Source organism: Euprymna scolopes, chromosome 5, assembly GCF_053919585.1.
Source record: "Euprymna scolopes isolate OS-2025 chromosome 5, ASM5391958v1, whole genome shotgun sequence".
NCBI lineage: Eukaryota > Metazoa > Mollusca > Cephalopoda > Sepiida > Sepiolidae > Euprymna > Euprymna scolopes.
In genome coordinates, this window is record NC_136486.1 from 31,043,309 (window position 1) to 31,069,626 (window position 26,318).

The following is a 26,318-nucleotide window of genomic DNA, read 5'->3' on the forward strand; positions in this document are numbered from 1 at the left end:
GTGACGGTAAAATCCAAATGTAAAACTTCAACAAAGTTAAAAGAATCGAGCTTTTACATCTGGCTGAGATAATTTTATAAATATGAATGCTTTAATATTCATAATATACTTTAATTTTACCATCTTGGATTATTTTGGTAAATTTAATTGTAATTTTTATTTTATATATATATATATATATATATATATATATATATATATATATATATATATATATACGATATGCACAAAAAGTTATGAACAGTACATACGGCCTGAGCAAAGCCGGGCTGAACTACTAGTATATATATATATATATATATATATATATATATATATATATATATATATGTATATATATATATATATATATAATTATTTACTAATTAAATACCTACAGACACTAGTGTCTCATACTTTCGGGAATCTTTAGTGCAGGGTGTCACGATCAACACCAGTAGATAGATTCGAACCCGGCGACAAAAGCCATCTCTGGCTTCATTAGCAAGGACCATATCCATTCGGTTACCGTTAATCGCAAGAAATGCCGTTGAATTTTAAACATTTATTTCATTAAATGCTTTTAATGTCAGTTCAGAGTGATCTAATCATTATAAGACGATCTGCGCATAAGAGCTAAATTGACCGACCTTTTAGTTCAACTGAAAGTGCTCAACGATAAGAAACGAGTTTCTTAAAGGGGCTGACATCATTATTTACTGTAATAATTATTAACGCTTTTTGTGTTAGCATATATAAAATGCATTTGTTTGTGTGTGCATATATATATATATACGGCACAATCATATTGACACACCGGTTCTTGCCAGATCACCGAAGTTAAGCAATGATGAGCTTGGTCTGTATCAGATGGGTGACCATTTGGAAGACTAAGCGCTGTATGTACCACGCCGAGTTGCAGAAATTTCCACACTAACGTAATGTACTTGCAATAACCCTTATACCTGAGTGGCTTCCGGGCCTTGATAAGTGGTGACCACTGTGTAAAAAAAAAAAAAAGAAAAAGGTTAGTATCTCAGGGTGCGTTAACTCACTGTGAAGATCCTCCCCCCGCCTCTAATCAAGACTGAAAGCAACGGGAAACAACCGTCTTTACTTGCCTTCCCGAGATTACCATGACTCCACAATTTGGGGAGTCGTGGTTGCTGCCGGTGTTAAAACAGCAGGGCCGCTGCTGCTGCTGCTGCTGCTGCTGATGATGATGATGATATATATAATGCATTTGCTGTGTGTGCATGTATAATATGTTTGTGTTTTCAGGTGTGCACTTTTGGATTCTGAAATGCTTCTATTATCTTTTCCCGATTAATTCTACATTGGAATACACTTTTAGATTCTATTTATATTCTCTAACCTTTTTTTCCTATAAGGAACACACTGAGATACATATATTGATCTTTATATATATATATATATATATATATATATATATATATATATATATATATGGTTTTAGTATTTACTATAACAGTGCTCAGTGCAAGAATAGAATTTAAATGTATAATAAAACTATAATTATTGCAATTATACTGTCCATAAAAGCGTTTCTTTTATTTCAAAGGGAGATCACCATACTAACGATTCCTCTCTGTAATCCACCATACGTGTATCTGTGTAGCTTACTTGCTATGAGTACCTTTTCATAAACGTGATTCTTTGTATTCTCAGGAAATACGATCGTAGTTGATTAGCTCACCCAATTAAATTAAGTGACTCTACTGATAAGAATGAATCTTATTTCTTCGCTTTCAACAAATTATCTCTCCCACGTCCCGTTTCCGTGTTTGTTTTTGTTTTTTTTTCTTTTGAAAACATTAGAAAATGGATTCTAAAACTATTCAAATAACACTCAGGAGTTATCTTCTCTTGCCTTTCTTTTCTTTTTGTTACCATACAAGTTTTTTTTTTCTGGTATTTAACTAATTTTATTTTCTAAGATATTTTTTATTTGTGATACAGTTTGGAGAGTGCGTGTTTTTTTATTTAAAAACATTTTTTTTTTTTGCAGAAATTTGCTGAAAAAAAACATTTATTGTATTTTTTATTCTATTTAATTATCCTCGGTTAATGTTTATTAGTTTCTTTTTTGTTTGTTTGTTTATTTCAGTTTCAAAATGAAACTGTTAATCTTTCCTACACTATAATTGATAGTAATATACTTTTGATATCTCCCTCGAAAGGGATATATCTGTTTAAAGTTGCTGAGTGGTTTTGGCTACCGTATTCAAGTAATAATGTAGTATATTGCCTTACTAAATGGGTGTTATTCGTCGGACTTGGTATATCCTTAAGCCTGAGGCTTTCGGTATAGCTTTTAATATCTCCTCACAAGCTGCTCTATCAGTCTGTATTTAAGGCTTAACCAATATTCTCGTGAGGAGGAATCCAGATGTACTCATATTTTTAAGTTACATGTTAACAGTTTCTGCTCGGATCAAAGTTTAATATCTGTTTCGTTATTACACTTCATCTTTTCCTTTGACTTCTAGACTGAGACAATTTTGATTTTTACTTCAATCCAGACTACCCCTATTTGGGGGAAGCTGAATTTTCCCCACATTAAAAACCGACCTAACTCTGCTCTCATAGAAGGTGGTGGGAACAAATAAATAGGGACGATTACAATGCATTTATGATGGACATAATGATGCTGAACCCGAATCGTCCAGTGAAAACAGTCCCGACTCGCTTCATCCCCGCCATACATGGCGCAATTGGAAAATGAAAGAAATATTTTGAAATGTGAGAGGCATTTCTCCATAAATAAATAGTAAACTAAAACGTAGTATGGAAGGAAGAGCAAAACCATTTTTAAAACAATAACGAAACAGTTGAACTGTGTCTAAGTTAGGGAAATGGAAAAGTTGAAAGTTCGTTGGCCTGTCGCAGGTCGGCTAACAGTTATCTTCAGGCAAAGATCGCCAATGCAGGTGCGTGCAGTAGACGGGGGCAGGAGAAAGAGATGATGCCTTTCCTGGGTTCTCTGTGCTGGCACACTTTGATTTCCAAAGGAACTAAAGTAGTTCCTTAGGGGACAGATGGAATCAATGGGTCCTGCAAGTTTCATAGGTTACGAATGACGATTTAAACATAAGCCTATCAGTTACAAAAACCGGTATTAGCAGCGACGAATCATGGTTTCCGTATTTCATCGTCTGTGATGTAGTTATACAAATAAGTTTGCTTTATATATGTCGAATTTAAATCAATGAAATAGCATAATTTGGGCCAAGTATTCATTTTCTGAACATGATGCTGTGAAGAGAAGGGAGAGAAAAGATTGAATGATTGTTGATTGAGGCAACAAGCAATTATTTCATTTAATTCAGTGAAATTTATCTTTAACAGCGACATTGAAGTCAGAGTGAAAATGCTTCTCTGATAGACTTTCAAGCCTCTTTTATCTCTCTCTCTCTCTCTCTCTCTCTCTCTCTCTCTATATATATATATATATATATATATATATATATATAAAAGCGAAAATGTGAGTATGTATGTATGTATGTTCGCTTTTTGTGTATGTCTGTAAAAGGCTTTTATCCGAGAAGCGGTCGGTTGGCTCGCAACTTCTTAAAACTTTTTATATCGCATATAAATGATAATATCTACGAGTCAACAACGGAGGTCGCCTGTCTATTGAATTTGCTCGACATTGAAAAGATAAATATTCAACATTTTTCGCTCGCCGCATGTGGATTAGGCTTTTTCGTATAATAAAAGCGACACTAATTCTGGCAGTATTCTTCCGGTCGCGATCGCTGGAAATGTCCGAAAGCAATTAGCTTTGATCAATGTGGAAATATTTTCCTTATATCAGACAATTGCTATTCAATTTGGACAATTCCCTTTTTATGGGGAGCTGGTCCCCCCCCCCCCAACATCTTGGGAAAAAAAATTAAAAAGCGTTCCCGCAGTAAATGAAATACAACCCCACAGTCAAAGTTGACCTCATTACGTCATTAAAACGTGCACCTGCTAATTCTAAGTAATCAAATAAATTCAACCGTGTTTCCTTTAGTATTTCGCGGCGGTTCAGTGGTTAACGTTGTACGTTTTTTTTTTTTCACACTTTAATTTCCAACTTTGCCTCAAGGGTTCGGGTTCAATCCTCATACTTACCTACCAAAACTTCCCCCCCCTCTCCCAGAGTTTTGATTTACCCAAAACCACACACACCTGAAAACACCCGGGCAACGCCGGGTACCCTCCGCTAGTCTATTATATAAATCTCACCTGTCTGTTTAAATGTATGTATATCTCGCAAAAACTTTTGACAGGGGCGATGGATGTTCGCTAGATCAGTATCGTTTTGAAGATCGACCCTTCAGACGACAAATATCGAAAAATTGTCCAAAAGCATTAATTCCTTTACCCTCAACTGGGCACTTTTCTACAAGGAGGAGTAGCAAAAAATCGTTCCTTCATGATAATTTAGCCAAACACGTATGCGCAAAAAAATGTTTTTTTTTTTTATTAGTTTACATATTTAAAAAAAAAAAACAACTTAACTTCGCTCACGCTGTCATAGACCAGTCGTTATAGTTGTTATCTTAATATTGCACGTTCGAGCCGAGATATCAGATGTATTTGTTTTTCGAGTTTTAAAGTTTTAATATTGTAACAAGGTTATTTATGCCATTTTTTGTTCGTTTTTATTTTTCCATCATGTACACTGTTTCCCCCCCCCCCCGATTTTTTCAAAGAAGTTTTAACATTTAAATGGGGTTATTTATGCCATTTTCTTTTCATTCGCTTATTCTTTATTTTGCATCACGTTCGCTGTTTTCTTTTGTTTTATTTTCCAATTTAAAAAAAAAAGTTATAATATTAAAACAGGGTTGTTACATTCGCTTAATCTTTATTTTCTATTTTGTTGTGATATACCTCCCACACACCTCACCACACCCGGGCAACGACGGGTATCCCCGCTAGTTATTTATACGGAGTATAATTTTCAGGTTAGCATAAATTCTGACAAAACTTATGAATAATCCTTTTGGTGCAAGTAGCAAACTTTAATGCCATTGATTTTGGCATTAGCAAAACATTAAAACCACTCTTTTGGAGTAAAAGGCAACACTATTTTTTATGACCTTTGTCATAGGAGTAGAAAAGGTTTAACATAACCATTTTGGTAGAGGTAGCAAGATATTTACAAGATCCTTTTGTTAGTTAAAGCAAGACTTTCACATCACCCTTTTAGACCATCGTTTTTTTGTAGGGATAACAGGATTTTCAGACCATACTGCAGATAAAAATACTTCCACCTAAATATACTCGTTATAAGAAATGCAAACAGGTTTTAATGTTTCTTTTATTAAATGCGCGTGTAATACACCGAAAACTGTTTTCTATTATCGAAATAGACATCAATTTAAATTAAAATTGAGGTTCATCTATAATATAAATCTCACCTGTCTGTTTAAATGTATGTATGTATGTATGTATGTATGTATGTATGTATGTATGTATGTACGTATGTATGTATGTATTTATGTATGTATTTATGTATGTCTGCCTAAAACTTTCGACAGAGGTGACAAATTTTCACGAGATCGATATCATTTTGAAGCTCGACCCTTCGGACGACAAATATAGAAAAAATTGGCTAAAAACATTAATCCTTTCATCCTCAACTGGGCACTTTTCTACAGGAAGGAGTCGCTTTTTCGCCGATATTTTCGAAAGTCATCCCCTTTTTTCGCTTGACTAGCCTTAATTTAAACATTTGTCACTTCCGGTTTGGCGATGGGCGCAACAGCAAAGACGTCACGTTTTGTTTTTTTCCCCCGTTCTTTTCCTCCTTCGCGGTATGGATTCGAACCTGCCTTCCTACTACAATTTTTTGTTTTGTGTGTGTGTTTGTAAACACACACGTCTCAACACCCGAGCAATGCCGGGCACCCAGTCTAGTCTATAATATAAATGTCGGGTTGCGTGATTACACCATAAACGCTTTCACTTCCCACATAAAACAAACACGTGTCTGGGAGTTCTGTTTTCAAATGAAAATAATTATTTCTTGAGAGTTTCAAGAAATTCGATTTTATTTTTTCCACATTTTCTGTGTCACATGTCTCTGTCTCTCTTTCTGTCTCTCTCCCTCTGTCTCTCCATCTGTCTCTTTCTCTATCTCGCTCTATCACCCTCTCGGTTTGTTTCTCTCTCTTTGTCTCTCTGACTCTCTCTTTCTCTCTATCTCTTTGCTCGCCTGTCTGTCTCTCATTCTGTATTTCTATTTCGTCTTCTTTCTTTTTCTATCTCTAATTCTCTCTCGCTTTTTCTATCTCTCTATCTCTTTTTTTTCCTTTATCCCCACATCCTCATCTCTCGTTTCAATCAACTTAGATTTTGTTTGTATCTAGGTTTTGGGTTTCAATCTTGTCATGAGTTACAAAGAAATTATGAATTAAGTCTTCATTTTTATAACGATTTAAGAATGTAATTAGATCGGTTCATCGGTGATAAATCGATTTTAATAAATCGATCTTCTAAACGAATGTTCTCTTGCCAAAAAGCTGCCCTTTAGTCTGTTGGTGATTTATCTGAAAGTACCATGATTAGAATTCTTAATGTTATTTCAGCTGGCATCATAGGAGGTATCTTAAGCCAAATTTAGTTTATAATCAATAGTTTCGGAGTCTATAAGTATCTATTATTATTATTATTATTATTATTATTATTATTATTATTATTATTATCATTATTATTATTATTATTATTATGATCAACATCATCATCATCATCATCATTATTGCGAGCTTTCACAATTATTATCATTTGAAATTATTCATTATAGTGTTCCTTGGAATCTGAGTGACAAGTTTTCCCAAATTTCCTGTACGCTCCACGTCTTTCAACAACCTTTGCAAATGACTTTGCCTAATTGCCACAGCCACTTGCCATCTATTTCTTACTGGCAGCGACCATTAGTCTTCACTAGGATTTAGGTGACAATAAGCCTCCTCAAGGTTTCAATCCCCTTTGCACTCTTTCAGTGGAGGTCTGATTAGTGCTCTTCCCCCTCTGTCTTTACATCCTCCTTGGCTCTTCACGGCTATTTTATGTTGTATCAGCCGTGAGTGATGCCTTGCTCTTTTTTTTTATCATTTTATATATTTTTATTTTTTTATTCATTTTATTATTTATTTATTTTATATATGTATAAGATTACATGGTTTGCAGTTTCATTTCCGTTGGGTTATTTTATTTCTCTTGGAATTTACTTGTGGCTGATTAGTCTTCACACTTCATATAGGTTGGTTGCCACATTCAAGGAGTTTCCTTAAGATTTTAGCCGTTTTTTCATTGCCATTATTATTATTATTATTATTATTATTATTATTATTCGATGCCCTCGTTCAGTGTCAAGAGTCAATACATACTTCCTGTAAGAATAGCTGCGCGAGTACAATAGAACCCCTGCATACGGCATTAATCCGTTCCGGGGTTATGATTGTAAGTGAAATCGCTGTATGGCAGGGCCTAAGCAAAATTTTATACAGTACATAATAAAGATCAGTAACAAAATACAGTACAGTATATAATTCACACGTATATAATCAAATAACATTATAAATAACACCATAAGGCGGGGCAAATACCGTATCCATGGGCCGGAAAAACATTGTATTTCACATAGTAACTTGAAAAAAAACTGTATTCTGGGGCCACTGTAAATGTGTGACAAAGATTCTGGAATCTCCAACCATCTCCTGAAGTGGCACTGGTTAAGTCTAGTGGCAAGAAGTGCTAGAAAACTGGAAAAAGTGCCGAGATAAATAGAGAGCATATACAGCCTCTGCAATTCCCAAATGGTCCCCCATTTAAGAACCGACCAGGCTCAACGTTGTTTAATTTTGGTGATCTTATGAGAACCGGTGTGTCAATGATGATTATGCAGTATTATCAGAAGTTGTATATTATCACATGCTCAGCACCCCAATCGTTATTTATGTTATTTTTGATACAATTCTGCTCAATATATTTAAAAGCTTTAAGTGTGAGTTATCGTTAGTAATCGTATATTTTCGACTTCTTCTGACGCACTCAGTATACCAAGAGTACTTCGGTCCTGGATATGACCTAAAACTATATACGATGGTGAGGCCCCACCTTGCGGGCCTTGGGGAGTGTGGAGCCACCCTTTAACTGCCATTGCTCCCAGGTTCACTCTGACTCGGAGAGGTAGTACCTGTTAGGGTCCCAACTATGGGTTGAATAGAATCTGACTTAAAAAAAATATATATATATATACTCCATTAAAAATCGTTCCTCAAAATAACTAGATTCGGCATTAAATAACCTGAAAAAGGTTGACATGCCGTAAAACAAAAACAACTAACCAATCAACCAAGAGTACTTCATGTACAATTTAACACAATTCTGGCAAGTACTTTTGGAGCTTGTAAGTGTTCATTGTTTTGGCAGTAGCAGTATTAACACATTTACTTCCTATGAAACTTGAAGAATGCTTTATGCTTATTTGGTGCATGTCTGCTGAGTAATTTAAGAGCCAATAATTGACAGATAAAAAATGCTTGAATGTGATATAGATTTTTCAATGTCAATATTTCTTTAAAATTTCATATTTTTGTTAATTACTTTCTTTGCAGTCACGGAGACATAACAGGATAAAGATACCTCGTCCATTGGTTCATGGAGTCAGTCACTTTATTCCGGAAAAACAGGTAGGTGGACTTTCTAATCTCTTTGTAGCTGTAGAAATTAAATTAGCTTATGAAATTTTTCTTCTAGTTTTGAAGTAAGTTTAATTTCGTGTGATCAAAGTTATTGATTCATGTTATTTTAATATTATCGAGATGGATGGAATATGTAGTTGATGAAATAGATTGGAATTCTTTTTATGTGAATAATTTGGATTATAAAATTTTGTAATTTACTAATCAGGCAGAATCAAATATCGTTTTAGCAGATGCAATACTATTTAGGTCTGACTGCTAAAATTCTACATGTATTGTAACTTCTCTGGAATGAAGATATAAGGCAGGTGTAATTCCTTCGTCTTTTATTCTTCGTCTCTAAACATTTATTTCGAACGCGCTCCTGTTATATCAAAGAACCTGCTGACGATTTTATATACCTGGTCTTACTGCTTGTGTGGTGATAGTGGCTTGACTTTAGGATAAAAATACAAAATGTATCAGAGTGAAATTGTGCTTTAAACATAAAAAATAATTCCGAACGTACGTCTGTCATATTAAAAAACCTATATATGTCAAGCCTTTCAGCTTGTGTGGTAAAACTTCTCAAATCCACTTGTGATGTTAGGCCGTATAAGGTGTTAACTTTGGTCAAAATCACCTATTCTTTCATTGGATTATTTCAATTATCGATATTTATTGAACATATTCCGATAGAAAACATATCTAAGAATACTGCCAGGCACATAAAGTACCTTTGTGTGAAATTTCATAAAAATCGCCCAGCCGTTTTCGAGTCCGTTGAGAACTAAATCATAGGCTCATGACACACAAAGTTCCTTTTATATAATATACTTGCTGGACGCCCTGCATAGCCTGGTCATACAATACATATTTTAATTTGTGCAGATTGCATACGTATTACTATAAAATCAATCCTCTATTGATTATCATATATTACGAGGAGTAATTTGCCCTGTGGACTAATTTACAAAAGAAAAAATAATAATAATGATAATATCGTTCATTAAATTCCGTTTGTGTTTGTTTACAATATCACGTCAGCTGATATTTGGGCTTGAAGATGAATGCCTTGAAAAAGCCATTTCTGATTAATGTTTAGTTTTAAAACATACAAACGAAGAAATGATTTGCAGCGATTTTAAATGGTCTTCTTCTTTTATCCTGAATTGAACTCATTAGTAAGAAAAAATTAAAATAAAATGATGGGATACACCTGGGCTTGAACAGGAATTCATTTGATCTGCAATCGAATAATTTACCACTGAGCTATATCTCCAGATGAGAATAAATCTGGGTTTTTTTTTTAAGAAGAAATGATTTGCTGAGATTTTATTATTTTCCTTGGCGAGCGTAACGTAAGTATCCCCCTGTAAAAATTCTTCTTTTCTTTTTATCTATAAGGGAGAAAGACTATTTTTAAGATCGGATTTTTTTCGATTTTCGTTACTTATTTGAGGAATTTCTGTACAAAATTATCTGAGACCACTGCCAAACATATAAATTACCTTTGTATGAAATTTGCAAAAGATAGTCTCAGCCGTTTCGGAACCTATGAGGAAGGAACTCACACATACATACGCACAAAGTAACTTTTTTTATATAATAGTAGAGATAGAGATAGTATATACTCTGCTACGTGGGTCAGTATGGCACATACAAGAATGTCTATTGATTAGTATAGATCAAGCAAATAACGGCAAGGTCAAATGTGGAATATATCTACTCTTCCCAGCAGTATACACACACACACACACACACACACGAGAACAAGTAGTTAATAAAACATGTTAAAAACACTTTGAAAAAGAGTTATGTTTTTAATTCTTTTTCAACGTGTTTTTAACATGTTTTATTAACTACTTGTTCTTATTATAAGCTCTATCTCCTATTTGGTTTTATCGAGCTTTTACATCTGGTTGAGATTACTTTATGAATATTAACTCTTCAATATTTATAATATACTTTAGTTTTGCCATCTTGGATTATTTTGGTACAGCCCCTTTAAGAAATACGTTTCTTATCGTTGAGCACTTTCTGTTGAATAAAAGTCGGTCAATTTAGCTCTTATGCGTAGATCGTCGTATAACGATTTGATCACTGTCTGTCTGACGTAATGAACATTTAAATTAAAATGTTTAAAATTCAACGCTATTTCACACGATTAATGGTAGCCGAATGGATACGGCCTCCGCTAATCGAGCCAGAGATGTCTCGTGTCGCGGGGTTCGAATCGTTCGACTGGTAGTAATTGTGACACCCTGCACTGAAGAATCCCGAAAGGATGAAACACTAGTGTCTGTAGGTATTTAATTATTATAGTAAAAAAAAAAAAATTAATTATATATATATATATATATATACATGGGGGGTGGGTTCATACATTTCCCAATAATATTAACATGTAATTGAACAAACAAAAAAGGGAATGTATACTATTCCCAATGGTATTAGTACGTAAGTGAAAACAACATCAGTATAAAACGTAAATGTTTACAAGGAAAGAAAGCAATTGAAGAGAAACAAGAAAGTTGACATTGATCCTGATTAATTTAAACAGATTTATTTTTTTGACGAAACTGTCTTTATCTTTTATTCAAATGTGTATTTCTTAGTTTTGTTTCAGCTGGATTCTCTCTGTTTTTGCGTTATTTTCATTTTATGTTGTTAGTTTTATTATTTTATTTTATTACTTTTTTGTTTGTTTGTTTGACTATCCATGTGATCAATTTAAGTGAAAGTGTTGTTATTTTGGTAAAATAATGACAACACTTTAATGGAAACCAAACAAGAAGAAATAAATTAAAAATTTTCGCTTTTGGTGATTTTGTAAACAAATAAATCTTAAAGTGCTTTTACCTACCGAAATATCAATAAAAAACAAAACAATTTGGAGAATTTAATGTTTGTATTGACGGAGACTGAAAGAAAACCATGTACTTGTTTTTTTTTTTTTAATTATTCACACATGCGCTTTCTCTCTCTCTCTCTCTCTCTCTCTCTCTCTCTCTCTCTCTCTCTCTCTCTTATGGAGATATATATTATGGAAAGTATATTGTAAACGTTTGATAAATTTTGGAAATCCGTTTATAAAGCATCACCTGATGTTGAACGATTAGCTGTGTTGAGTGATTTGCGAGTCTTAAATCATTGAAGAAAATTCAGATTTTTTAATAAAATAAAAAAATGTTATATACTCACCAATCCGTGTTATGCATGCATTATATTCATGTTATATTATTATTATCATCATCATCATCATCATCATCATCTATATATTAATTTGCTTGTCCGTACGGTGTCACGTCATCATCATCGCAAACATTAATTAATGAAACGCGTCATCATCATCGCAAACATTAATTAATGTGAATTATCTCCCTTTATTGTTCACTCTTTATTAGTTAAAAAATCATTAACCCCTTTTATTTTCCAAAACTTCCCGAACAACAACAACAACAAAAATATATATGAACTGTCTTTTTATGGTTCTGGATTATTTTAAAGATAATTATGCATAGAAGGTATCGTTCCACAGTTTAAATAGTATTTTACTTACATTTTTAACGATGTCTTCTGTTTATTATTGTAGTGAATGCGGAATGCTTATTTTATTTTATACAGTAATAAATATTTTTTTACATTTAACGTTACGAGTTCGTTTTTTTTTTTACTGTGCCACTTTTTTTATTATTTACTTTTGAGTAAGCCTTACATAACAAAAAATATGTTTCGAAATAAATTTTACAAAAGTCAAGAATTACTTTATTAAATAAATAACCAAAGTCACCATTCGCAAATACACTGAGTAACAGTAACACAGAATCAAAACGTATTTTACGTCTTGTTCTGTTTTGTTTTTGTTTTACGGCATATCAATCCTTTTTCGTGTTATTTACTGCCGAATCGAGTAATTTTTTAACATTTATACATCTTCACGTTGTTTACATAGGTATTATTTATGTTTTGTCTGTTTTATTTTGCTTCTTTTACAGGCATTCATCATCTTCTAATGCCCACCGACAGGGACACAACAATTTTTTTTAATATGGAATAAAACACTTATTTATTTCATGTTTAAAGATTTTCAGTATATTTTATTTAACTGAAGAAATATTTATTGTTCATACATATATTTTTTCCATTATTTTTATTACATTGTTAGGTGAAGTTTCAGAATAGTTACCCCCCCTCCCCATATTAAAAATGGCTTTCGGCATGATTCTTACAATAGCGGTATCAAAGATTTTTATTTTTTGTTTTAAAACAAATTATTAAAAAAAAGATACAAGACCATTAAATTTTTTTTTCATTAAATCGCTATTTAGGTGAAGGTTCAAAATAGTTAATCCTTCTCCCCATAACCGTTTTTTTATGCAGTAAAATACTGTTTCAATAATTATGGTTTAAATAAATATTTATTCCTTATTTAAAGATTTACAGTATAATTTATACAGGAAGTATAATTTATACAGGAAGTCCTAGGAATCTACAACAGCTTTATCAATTTATTTAACTAAAGAAATATTTATTGTTTATACATATATTTTTCCCTTATTTTTTTTTTACATTGTTAGGTAAAGTTTCAGAATAGTTAACCCCCCCCCTCCCCATATTAAGAATGGCTTTCAGCATGATTCTTACAATAGTGTTATCAAAGTTTATTGATTTTTCTTATTTAACAAAAATTATAAAAAAGATACAAGAACATTTTAAACATTTTTTTCATTAAATGGTTATTTAGGTGAAGGTTTAGAATAGTCAAACCCTCTCCCCTTATTAAGAATGGCATTTTTATTATTTCAGCATGATGCTTACATTTTTCTTTATATAAAAAAAAAGATACAAGAAAATGTTAAGCTTTTTTTTTTAATTAAAATGTTAGATCAAAGTTCAGAATAACTTACTTTATAGCCAATTAGCCAGCTGTATTAAAATGTTTTAGCATTTAATACCTAATAAGGTTTTCGCTTCAATTGTCACAAGCAGACAATATCGATTCAAAGGAGGTAATTCGTCAACAATTGTTTTAGCCGAATTTTACGGTAAAGTGTAGTGGACTGGTGGATATATTATACATATCCCCCAGTTTGTATTTATTTGCTTCCCCACTGAGCAAATTAGGCACAAGGCCATTTTTTAATGTGGAGAGAGAGGGAGGGGGGGAGGGAAATGAGGGACCCGCTCCCGATGGGTGGGAAATGGGAGTTTGATAGGAATTGTTGGTATGAAGGGTTGCCCCTACATTGACCAAGGTAGATATGTGGGGTTACCCCCACATATGGTCTTTGCTTGCAGTATCTGTCGGAACAGATACTACACTTTGATCTTGTCGCCCGGGCCGCAAAGGGCGGGGGCCAGTGTATATACATATCCCCCAGTTATTCATTTGATAAAAGCAATATTTAATGAGCATGGTTCTTCTTGCCAGGCAATGGGTTTACCTGAACCAACAGGTGATCCTCCAATAGATAATATGACTTGAAATACAAACGGGCCTAATGTTGAATTGTTAAACAATGAACAATTAGAGGTCTTTAATACTATAATCAAGGCTGTCATGGCAACTGAAAAAGTAGCCCCACACAGAAAATGCTTCTATTTAGATGCCCCAGCCGGATCAGGAAAAACCTTTTTATTCAACGTTATATGATTACTTCACCTCCAGTAGTACTGTAACCGCCACTGCGGCATTGCTGCAATGCTACTAACTTCAGGGAAAACACTCCACAGTATATTCAAACTACCTGTACCTCTGACAGAAACCAGTGTCTGTAACGTTTCTTCTGTATCAGAGCATGCTTCTTTTTTGAGAAAGGTAAAGGTATTCATCATAGACGAAGCCTCTATGATACCTAATCATGCACTGCTTGCTATAGATAGATGTTTATAAGATATAATGGGTAACGATAAAATATTTGGTGGAAAATTTCTCATACTTGGAGGTGACTTCAGGCAAATTTTGCCAGTAGTGCCACATGGATCACCTACATCTATTATAGACATCTGTCTTAAAAGATGCCCATTGTGGCATCATTTCAGTCTATTACAACTAACACAAAGCGTCAGAACTAACATAAATGAACAGGAGTTTTCTAGATGGTTCCTTCATCTTGGTAATGGTACACTAACGAGCAGTCTTAATGACGTTCTTGTAGATGCCATAGATGTTCCTGATGATTCGGTATGTAATGCTTCTCTAATCTCAGAAATATTTGATTGCAGCCCTCAAGAAATGGAAAATAGAATCATCATGACTCCAAAAAATACAGAATGTTTAACAGTAAATGTAGAAATTCTAAATAATCTTCCCGGAGGCATAAATACATATTTAAGTACAGATTACATCTCCGATGATGATGCTGAACTTCAAAATTATCCTATCGAGTTCATAAATTCATTAACTCCATCTGGAATGTCACCTCACTGACTTAATGTGAAAATAGGGGCAATAGTAATGCGACTGCGAAATTTATCCATAAATCAAGGACTTTGTAATGGAACTAGGATGAAAATAAAAGAATATCATCAAAACAGCATCATTGCTATTTTAATTAATGGATCTAATAGAGGTTCCACAGTTATCATTCCAAGAATTTAGTTAAAGCCAAGTGATACAAATGTTCCGTTTGCATTTCATCGGATACAGTTTCCAATACGATTAGCATATTCACTGACCATCAATAAAGCACAAGGCCAAACTTTTGATAAGGTTGGTATATATCTTCAACAACCTGTATTTTCTCATGGTCAGCTGTATGTGGCATGTTCAAGAGCTCGATCTAAGTACAGTGTGAAATTTAAGGTAATGCAACTGCATAGAGATGATAATCAGGGCAGAAAGTGTGGTGTAACATATACTAAGAATATTGTTTACCGTGAAGTGTTATGAAAACAATCAGGAACAGCTATGGAATCTAAAAATTAACTTGGATGTAAATATGATTTTGGAAAAAAAAATGTTTTTATTGCTTTCCTTATATTTAAAATTCAGAATTTGATGAAAAAGTAGTGTACAGTTTGTTTAACTTTACTTAATTATATAACATTGACATAAATTTGATAGGTACAACCTACCTCACATAATTTTGATTATCAAAAAATCAAAATTTAACTGTACTTCGTAAGTTTTACAGAAACACTTCATTTTCTATGCACACAAGAATCTGAATATTATAACAGATTACAATGTTTTTATGGAAAAAACTTTTGTATAGAAAATTCAAAGTGTTCTATTTATATTATCAGGAAGTTGTGATGCATTAATTGAAATCTATATCAATAATTCGACTTAAAAAATATTTGTGAATTTCCAAATCTTCATTGAATAAAATTAGAAATAAATAGAAAAGTCTATTGCATATGTAAAAGTTGACGGTTGCTTATTTAACTTCATTAAAAGCTATCAAAGTCAACCAAGAGCTGCTCAATAGTCTGGCTTAATGGATCATTTATCAAGGAATGAAGATGGTTATTCTGGTGTACCAGTTATTCTACCATCTACATTTACAGGAAGTCCTAGGAATCTACAACAGCTTCATCAAGATGCAATGGCAGTTTTCTGTGACCTATTCATTACTCACACGTGTAATCCAAAATGTCCTGAAATATTAAACAACTTGGCGTCATCAGAACTTGCACAAAATCGATGTCAACAATGTCACACAGTTTTTTTTAAATTCACAGTCTGACTCCCAAGAACCTGCTGACTGACTACTATTCTCACTCCAAGCAGCTGATCGACGTCCCTGTCACCGCCTCAATCATAACCAGCACTTCCTGACAATATCAACAGCATCAGTTACGATCGCATTGACCTTCAATAAAAGTTTAAAGTTCTTTGTTCTACTTGCTTCCATACGTTCATATTTGTAATATAACAATAAGGAATTTCTTACTGATGTGTTTTAAAAGATTTTAACTACCGTGGAATTTCCACGGGTCCTGCTAGTTATTATTATTATTATTATTATTATTATTATTATTATTATTATTATTATTATTATATACATGTTATATATATATATATCTATATCTATATCTATATATATATATATATATTATATATATATATATATATATATATATATATATATATATATATATATATATAAGCAAACAGTTAATAAAATATGCTAAAAACACTTTGAAATGAGTTAAAAATATATTTCATCCGAAAAGGAAACACTAGATAAATGGATAGTCCTTAATCCGCAGAGTTTCGAAGAAATACTTTCCTTCTCATATCATATTATATGCTCTATTTCCTATTTGGTTTTATCGAGGTTTTTTATCTGGCTGAGATAATTTTATAAATATTAATTCTTTAATATTTATAATTTACTTCAATTTTACTATCTTGGATCATTTTGGTAAATTCAATTGTAATTTTCATTTTATATATATATATATATATATATATATATATATATATATATATATATATATATATACCTTGTTCAATATATATGGCCTATAGTAACAACATTAATCAAAACGTAGATTCCATGAACAAAGCTTCTTTCTTAGAGTTCCATCTGCCTGCTTCCCACCTGACTACAACCTGGATTTCTTCAAGTCCAACGTAAACAAATTCCTGATGAACCGTCCCCTTAAGTGAACACTTCATTAAATCTCCACACTAACGTACTGTACTTGCAATAACCCTTATCCCTGAGTAGCTTCCGGGCCTTGATAAGTGGTGACCACCGTGTAAAAAAAATATGACAATATATATACCTTGTTCAATATATATGGCAATATATATACCTTGTTCAATATATATAGACATGTTATATTGTTATATATGCATGTTGTTATATTATACACATGTTATATTGTTATATATATATATATGCGCATGTTATATTGTTATATTATATACATGTTATATGCATGTTAGATACTAACCAATCCATGTTATGCATGTATGTATAAATGCACATTATGTTTCTAGTGTATTTGTTATATTTTTGTGTATTTGTTTGTTATGTTTTTTTTTTGTATATTTTAAAAAATATTTTTGTGTATTTATGTTTTCTTTGTATTTATTATGTTTTTTGTATCTGTCATAATTTTTATATTTGTTATGATTTAGTGTTATATTTATGTTTTTTATATCTGTTATATTTTTGCATTTGTTAGTGTTTCTACATATTGATGTTTTTGTGCGTGTTAAGTAAGTGTTTGTGTATTTGTTATAGTTTACTTATGTATTTATGATTTTTGTATTTGTTCTTGTGTCTATTTGGTATGCTTTTATGTATTTGTTGTTTAGTTATGTATTTGTTATGTTTTTGTGTATTTGTAATGTTTTTTGTATTATGTTTTTGTGTATTTGGTATGTTTGTTATGTATTTGTATGTTGGTTATTGTTTGTTGTTTTATTTGTTAAATATTTGTGTGTTTGTTATGTTTTTGTGTATTTCTTATGGTTTTGTTATTATGCTTCTGTGTATATCTTATGTTTTTATGTATTTGTTATGAGTTTTTTGTGTATTTATGTTTTTGTCTATAAATGGTCTCCTCATCTTCACAGTTGTTGTTTCACCACGTTTCGGCCAACTCATCCTCTAGTCTTCTTCAGGTGGTTAACTGCGACAGAATAGGAACGCCGAGTGTTGTAACTATATCTCCAGTAGTTACTGCCTTCCATAGTTGTTGCTGTCTCACCACGTTTTAAGAGATAGACGTGTTACGCATGTTGGCTGATGGTGACAGGAAAATACCTGTAAATAAATGTTGGTTGTTTCACTCAAGGAAAAAAAATGTCCAGTTATCCCTTTCTTATGTTCCTTGCGACAGAGACTACAATGTGTTGGGTCCCTACATCGACTTCTCAAACATGCTCTCTCTCTTTGAGTATTTGTATATAGCCTTCCGTGCTATGTTACACAGCAAACATCAAAGACTCAGTCAGACAGTTGAGCATGCTCATCATCAACAGTCCAATTATTCTTTTCTCATGCTCTCTCTCTTTGAGTATTTGTATATAGCCTTCCGTGCTATGTTACACAGCGAACATCAAAGACCCAGTAGGACAGTTGACCATGCTCATCATCAACAGTCCCGCACCATTCCTACACTGGAAATGTATAATGCAATATGCCTACTGAAGAGAACTTATCCTCGAGTGTCTAAGGCTTTTCTGTGCATAGGTTTTCAGGACAACCTGGCATGAAAATGCTTACCTTTTCAAGGAAACCCTAACTGAATATTAAAAATCACATAGTATTCGAAGCCTAAATAAGATCACCTCAGTACGGTTACTCCACACTAGCATATACGAGGAAATGTGAACCTTCTTCAAATGATATTGCCTATAGTAACAGCATTAAGCTGGATACTCCACCAGACCAGATGAATTCTCATCCTGGATTCTGGTAAGGGACCACAAGAAAGATATATTGTAACATAGCACGGATGTAAATGCATGAGAAGTGACGTCACTGGTGGTGGGGGGGGACTATAAAAAACAAAAACAAAAATCTCGAGAAATGAGATATCATTTAAAATCTGAAGAGAAACGCAGAAAACCTTCTACACCATGTGGATTATGTCACAGCTGTAGAAATAGAATTTCGTATCTTGACAGGCTGGCAAAAAGAAAATAGAATTCCATATTCTGAGTATGACAGACTGGTGAAAATAGAATTTCTGTATACTGAGCATGATAGACTGGTGAAAATAGAATTTCTTATACTGAACATGACAGACCAGTGAAAATAGAATTTTGTATACTGAGGATGATAGACTGATGAAAATAGAATTTCGTATACTGAAGATGACAGACTTGTGAATATAGAATTTTGTATACTGAACATGACAGACTGTTGAAAATAGAATTTCTCATACTGAGCATGACAGACTGATGAAAATAGAATTTCTCATACTGAGCATGACAGACTGATGAAAATAGAATTTCTCATACTGAGCATGACAGACTGATGAAAATAGAATTTCTCATACTGAGCATGACAGACAGATGAAAATAGAATTTCATATACTGAGCATGATAGACTAGCGAAAATAGAATTTCGTATACTCACCATGATAAACTGGTGAAAATAGATTTTCATATACTGAGCATGACATTGGCGAAAATGGTGTAAGCATGACAGATCAGCAAAAATGGCATTTCAAATCCCAATTATGACAGACCAGAAAAACTGGTATTCTGAACAATAAGCATGAAAAACTGAAAGATGAACCAAACATTCTTAAAAAAAAAAATATGAACAAAATGCATCAAAATGAAACTCCAAATTAAATTTCTTGAAAACAGAGTTCGAAATGATTAAAAGATCTTTTGTAATTCAATAAACTCGATTTGGAATAAAAACTTTTTTTCTGTTGCTTGATCTATCGATCTTGAACAATGTTTCTTGTTCGCTCTTTCTCTTTATCTTTCTCTCATCCTCTTTTTCTATCTCGTTCATCCTTTCTCTCTCACTCATCTTTTTCTCTCGCTTACTCGTTCTTTATCTATTTCTTCTTTGCTCTCTCTCTCTCTCTCTCTCTCTCTCTCTCTCTCTCTCTCTCTCTCTCTCTCTCTCCACCACTATCTTTTTAATTAAAAAAAAAAAATTATTTGTATTTTTTTGTTTAAATATATTCAAACTAAACTACCTTCTTCCTTAAATAAGAGCATTCTTCTTGCATGGAAACACCTTAATTATAAACCATCAGAACATTGTTCGTATAATTTCTGTTCTTCAGATGATTTAGCTAGAACTGTACTTTGTTTAGAGATAAATCTTCTCAAAGTTTAAAAAAGGTATCAGATAGAACATTACTTCCCTCTCTCTACAGAACATTACAAACTGATGTTCAGACCATTAATAAATGACAAAAATAGTAGCTTATTGTCAGAATTTCAACTAGTATTTTATGATCACCCATTTAAGAGTTAACACTCCTAAATAGGGGCTAAATTTAAGATGTCTTAAATAAAGTTAAATTGAAGATTCCTCAAATATAAATTGAACTGAATACGCCCAAATAAGAATAACTAATGATGTTTTAAATAGGAGTTGAACAGAGGATGTCTCAATATGAATTAAACTGAAGATGCCTCAATATGAATTAAACTTAAGATGCCTCAATATGAATTAAACTTAAGATGCCTCAATATGAATTAAACTGAAGATGCCTCAATAGGGATTAAACTGAAAATGGCTCAAATATGAATTAACTGTAGATGCCTCAATATAAATTAAAATGAAGATGCCTCAATATAAATTAAAATTAAGATGCCTCAATATAAATTAAACTGAAGATGCCTCAATATGATTTAAACTTAAGATGTCTCAATATGAATTAAACTGAAGATGTCTCAATATGAATTAAACTGAAGATGCCTCAATATGAATTAAACTGAAGATGCCTCAATATGAATTAAATTGATCTCACAAATAAAAACTGAATTAATAATTCCCCAAATGAGAACTGAATTGCAGATTCCTCAAATAGGAGTTAAACTAATGACGCTCCTAAAGAAACGTTAAAAATTTACCTTTTTATGCCCAATAGCTTCAGTTGTGTAAACTCTATTTTTTATGGTTTTCACCATAAGAGTATTTTTTTTTTTTGCTTTAAAGTTTTACCTCAAGCTATTATAGACGATGATGCCTCAGCCTATCCTGGATTGAATAATAAATCCAATATAAATTATAAGTTTCTAACTAAATGTTTACTATGTACCAGACTGATAATTCAACAGCTTGCTAACAAGATGTTGCTTGGATCGTTGACAACGAGCCTTTGGGTGATTTTCAGTTAAGTTTCAGCTCTTTGTACTAAAAGATATAGTGATACGTATTTGTACTAAAAATAACGTGATAAGTTTTTTTACTATCAAATATGGTGATACGTTTTTGTATAAAAAATAACGTGATATATTATTGTACTAAAAATATAGTGATAATTTTGTACTGAAAAATATAGTGAAAAGTTTTTGTACTGAAAAATATAGTGATAATTTTGTACTAAAAATATAGTTATAAGTTTCTTGTATAAATTTGATTAATTTGTGAATAGTAAATTACCATCAAATCAGAATAAAATTTTTTTAATCGTTTTTATAAAATCTGTATGTCGAATCAAAGTTTTTTTTACATGTAACAAACTTCTATGTTTAAAGTTTTATTTTTATTTCATTATTGGTGCCACTAGATCATGATGTCTGATGATACTGGTTTCCTGGTTTAAAATGCCCCAGACATTGATGTTATTGTCTTTTGTTTTCTCTTTGCAAAACTCAATCATGTTTTGCAAAGCCTTAAAGCAAAAACAACAACTCTCCTCTGCAATACAACTAAACACCATGAATGAATATTTGAAGATATAAAGAAATTGTAGCATAAAATCTTTTACAAAAATGGCTGAACCCAAAAAGGTTGATATGCCACAAAACAAAACAACAAATAAAATCCATGAATTAATTATGTGAAGATATAAAGAACTTGAAACATTGATTCAGTATTAAACCAAAAAGGTTGATATGCCGTAACAATAATAAAAAAAAGACCAAACATCATGAATAAATATCTCTACTATTATATAAAAGTAAATTTGTGTGTGTGTGTGTGTGTGTGTGTGTGTGAGAGAGAGAGAGAGAGAGAGAGTTCGAGTTCATTTCCTATGGACTCCAACCCAGCTAGGCCGAGTTTTTTTAAAATTTCACACAGATGTACCTGATGTGATTGGGAGTGTTCTGATGTAGGTTTTGTATCGAAATGCCTCTGATAAATATCAAAAATTAATAATCAAACAACTGCAATTAAAGAAGGAAGTCCAATTTTGATCAAAGTAAACAGTTTCTTATAACCTAACTTCGCAAGTGCATTTGAGAAGTTTTATAACCGCACAAGCAGAAGACCCAGCAAATAAAATCAACGGTAGATTCTTTGAAAAGACAAAGGCGCATTCAAAATGAGTGTTTCTTTTTGAGCATGATTAAATCCATGATCCTTGGTTTTTGTATTTTAAACTTTAGTTCAAGTCATTATCTCTACTATCATGCATTGTGTGTGTGTATGTGCGTGCGTGTGTGTGTGTGTGTGTAAGTTTGTTCCCTGTGGACTCCGAACCGACTGGACCGATTTGTTTGAAATTGCACACAAATGTACTTGATGTGTCTGGGAGTATTCTTACGTAAATTTTGTATCGGGATTCCCCCGGTAAATGTTATCAAGATTTAGTTGTAAAAATAATTTTATAAAATCAACAGTAGGTTCTTTGATATGACAAGGGCGCGTTTGAAATGAATGTTTCTGTTTAAAGCACTATTTTTATTTTACATGGAGGTCACTACTTATCAAGGTCCGGAAGCCACTCGGGGATAAGGGTTATTGCGTGTACAGTAATCAATGGGATAGTATCATAGTAATCGTTAGTATTGGAGATTTGATAAAGTGTCTTACTTAAGGGGGCGATTCAATTAGAACATGATGCTTGACTTTTGCATTTTAACTTTAATTCAAGCCATTATATAGATATTTTTTTTATAAAATCAACAGTATGTTCTCTATAGTAAAATGTAGACTACAATTTGCAGTAGACTAAGTCACTGTGAGGAGGCATGTGAAGCTTCCTACCACAACACCGCTGTGGGTTCCTCAACAAGAGCCGGAAATCAATCGATTTGATTGAAAAATGGCAATAAATGTATGGCATCATGGAACATTTATTGATCGTCATTCAATTCCCGGCAACGTCGAACCTCCCTGCTAGCTTGAAGATATAAAGAATTTGAAACCTACACTGTGAGCAAAATGACCGGATTCGGTATTAAATCACCTCAAAAGAGTTGATATGCCGTAAAACAAAACAACTAAACCAAACCAAACTTAATTTCATGACCTGAAGTCGTAGTTAAATGTCCGAATACTTATTGTATCATGTCGACAATTTTTAAGTGTACCGAGCTGTGATTCTGACCATCCTCATGTATGCTTGCGAAACCTGGACTGTATATGCCAGACATGCCAAAAAACTGAACCATTTTCATATGACCTGCTTCTGTAGATTATTGAAAATCAAGTGGCAAGAAAAGATACCAAACGGAGGTTTTAGCCCAGTCAAACTTTCCGTCAGTACGCATCATGTAACAGCAGTGCCAGGTTCGTTGGGCAAGTCATATATGTTGCATGCCTAATTCAAGGTTCCCTAAACAGTGCTTTTAAGGTGAATTGTCCAAAAAAAAAAAAAAAAGAAAAAGAAAAAAACCTGGAAACGGGTCACGGACAATATGTCAAATAGTTCGAATAGTATTCTAACTAATGGAAACAAACTAACCCAATACCGATATTCCTGGCGTGTATCAACTCACAAAGGAGCTACAATTGCTGAATCCGCGCGCAATGAAGAACGCAACAGAAAACATAGCATTAGAAAAGACGGAGCAGTAAACACCTCTGATACAGAATTATCCCACCAGTGTCCAACATGAGGGAAATTCTTCAGTGCTCGAATCTTTCTAACAAGCCATCTTCGAACCCACAGAGCATTTGCATGATCACAGTCATCTTTGCAAGCGACAGACGAACGTATTCATGTCGGCATGCTTTATGCAGTAGGTACCAGATCCTAGAGATGTATGTGGATTTGTTGATTTTGTAATATATCGTTTGTCTTATAATCTACACAAATCTAATATAATCAAATATGTAAAGTTAAGTCTGTCGAACTTTCACTGTTAAACCCAAATAGCAATGCATCTGACTTACACCATATAACATGATGTTTAGAAACTAATGTATTTTTCCTCTATATGGATCAATGCAGCGATTTAAACATCGACCTACGCTTCATATACCGAACAGTTCTTCATTATATGTTGTTGCGAACCAGGATATAAAATACCCTAACTCGCTACAAGAAAAAATAATGAAACGAATTGAATGAATGAAACAAGGAACTCAAATGCTGGAATAAAATAAACATGTCGTTTATTTTCTGTTGAGAAATGAAAGTCTTCGGTATACACGTGTTCATTCAGCCGTTGACGACTGCGCGCGTGGAAGGAAAGGGGGAATGCAATAGAGAAACGCGAAGTGGCAAGCCGGCCTGTAGAAAGAGAGGATTAAGCTCAGTAGAGCGTCGCGCACTTGTCTGTTTTGATGGGCCAAGGGCGAAGGGGAGATAGAGTGACGTTAGAGCACGCGGTCGGTTCGTCGACTAAGCAGCTCAAACGCTGGTCCGGACGACGAAAGGGAAGTTGACAGGTTTTGTTGACTTTTATACTGGAGTTAGTGTTCTGGGTGCGCATGTCTGGTTTTCACTTAAAAGGAAGTGACGTCACAGCTCGGGTGTGTGTGTGTGTGTATGTGTGGGTGTGTATATGTAAGGGAAACATGTTCGAACAAGGTCGATGTTAATACATATATTTACTTTTTATTTTTGTAACAATCCTTGATTTTTTTTTCTACGAGCTTTTTAAATCTATTTTTATTATTCATTTAAAACAACTTTACGTTTAATATTCCTTTACATCGAAATCTATAACTTTTGATTTCATTTTACTTATTGTATTTTCTTACGCAATACCAGTTTATCATATTTCTTTTTGTGACAATATTTTACTAGAGCGAAACTAGTAGACTAGTTTACTAGAAATCAGGAGCGCGTCAGTAGATTTTGTGCGGAGGCCGTAACGTTATCAATGTCTAGCGTATGAAAGTGCTCTGAAGTGGGCGGATCAGAGATTGATCATCTCTGAACAGGTCTGCGTTGTGAAGAGAGTATGCTATTGAAAAACTCGAAACTCTAGTGATCCACACGGAGACATCACTGACGACACCCTCCGGCGCCCCACTATACTGCGTTTGTTTGAACATATCATATCGATATGATTTATACAGTGAATAGATTAAAATAAAAAACAACAATATTATATTTTCAACACAGACTGATTAGAGGAACGCATCGGTTTTTCATTTGGAAAAGTTAAACTCTTGTAAGTGAAACATGTTTTTCATTTTTTTTTGGGGGGGGGGGATAAAAAATATAGAAACGAACACAACAGTAACAACATTATTATATTTTCATAATGGATCAATTAGAGGAACGAGTCGGGTTTTTCATTTGAAAAAAAAAAAGAATTAAGAAAGGATGGAAAATAGAGAAGATGTCCATTTTTTAATCAAATCAATTGAATGCCTGCTCTAGTTGGGGACACATTCTTAAGTTTTGAGACATTGTGTTGAACAAAGATGGCGGCCAAGAATCAAATGCGGTCCGTGGCGTAGTTAACCTCTTAAGTTCTGAGATATTGTGTTGAACAAAGATGGCGGCATAATTCAGATCAGTAACCAAGATGGCGACGTAGTTCAGATCAGTAACCAAGATGGTGGCGAAGAATTAAATGCGGTCCGTGACGTAGTAAACGGCGAACTGATTGAATCCAAAATTCGACAATTTTTATAATAATTTTGGTACGTTTTCATTGGTTGTTTAGCACAGCCGTTAAAAATGGTTGGTGAATCCATTCGTCTCATACCCCTATTAGAAGTCAAAAACTTTTTACACACATTGTGGTGCACCAGTAGGAAGCTTCATATGCCTCCCTGCATTTACTTAGTCCACAGTATATTCTGTAGTGTACATTGCACTGTAGAGAACCTACTGTTGATT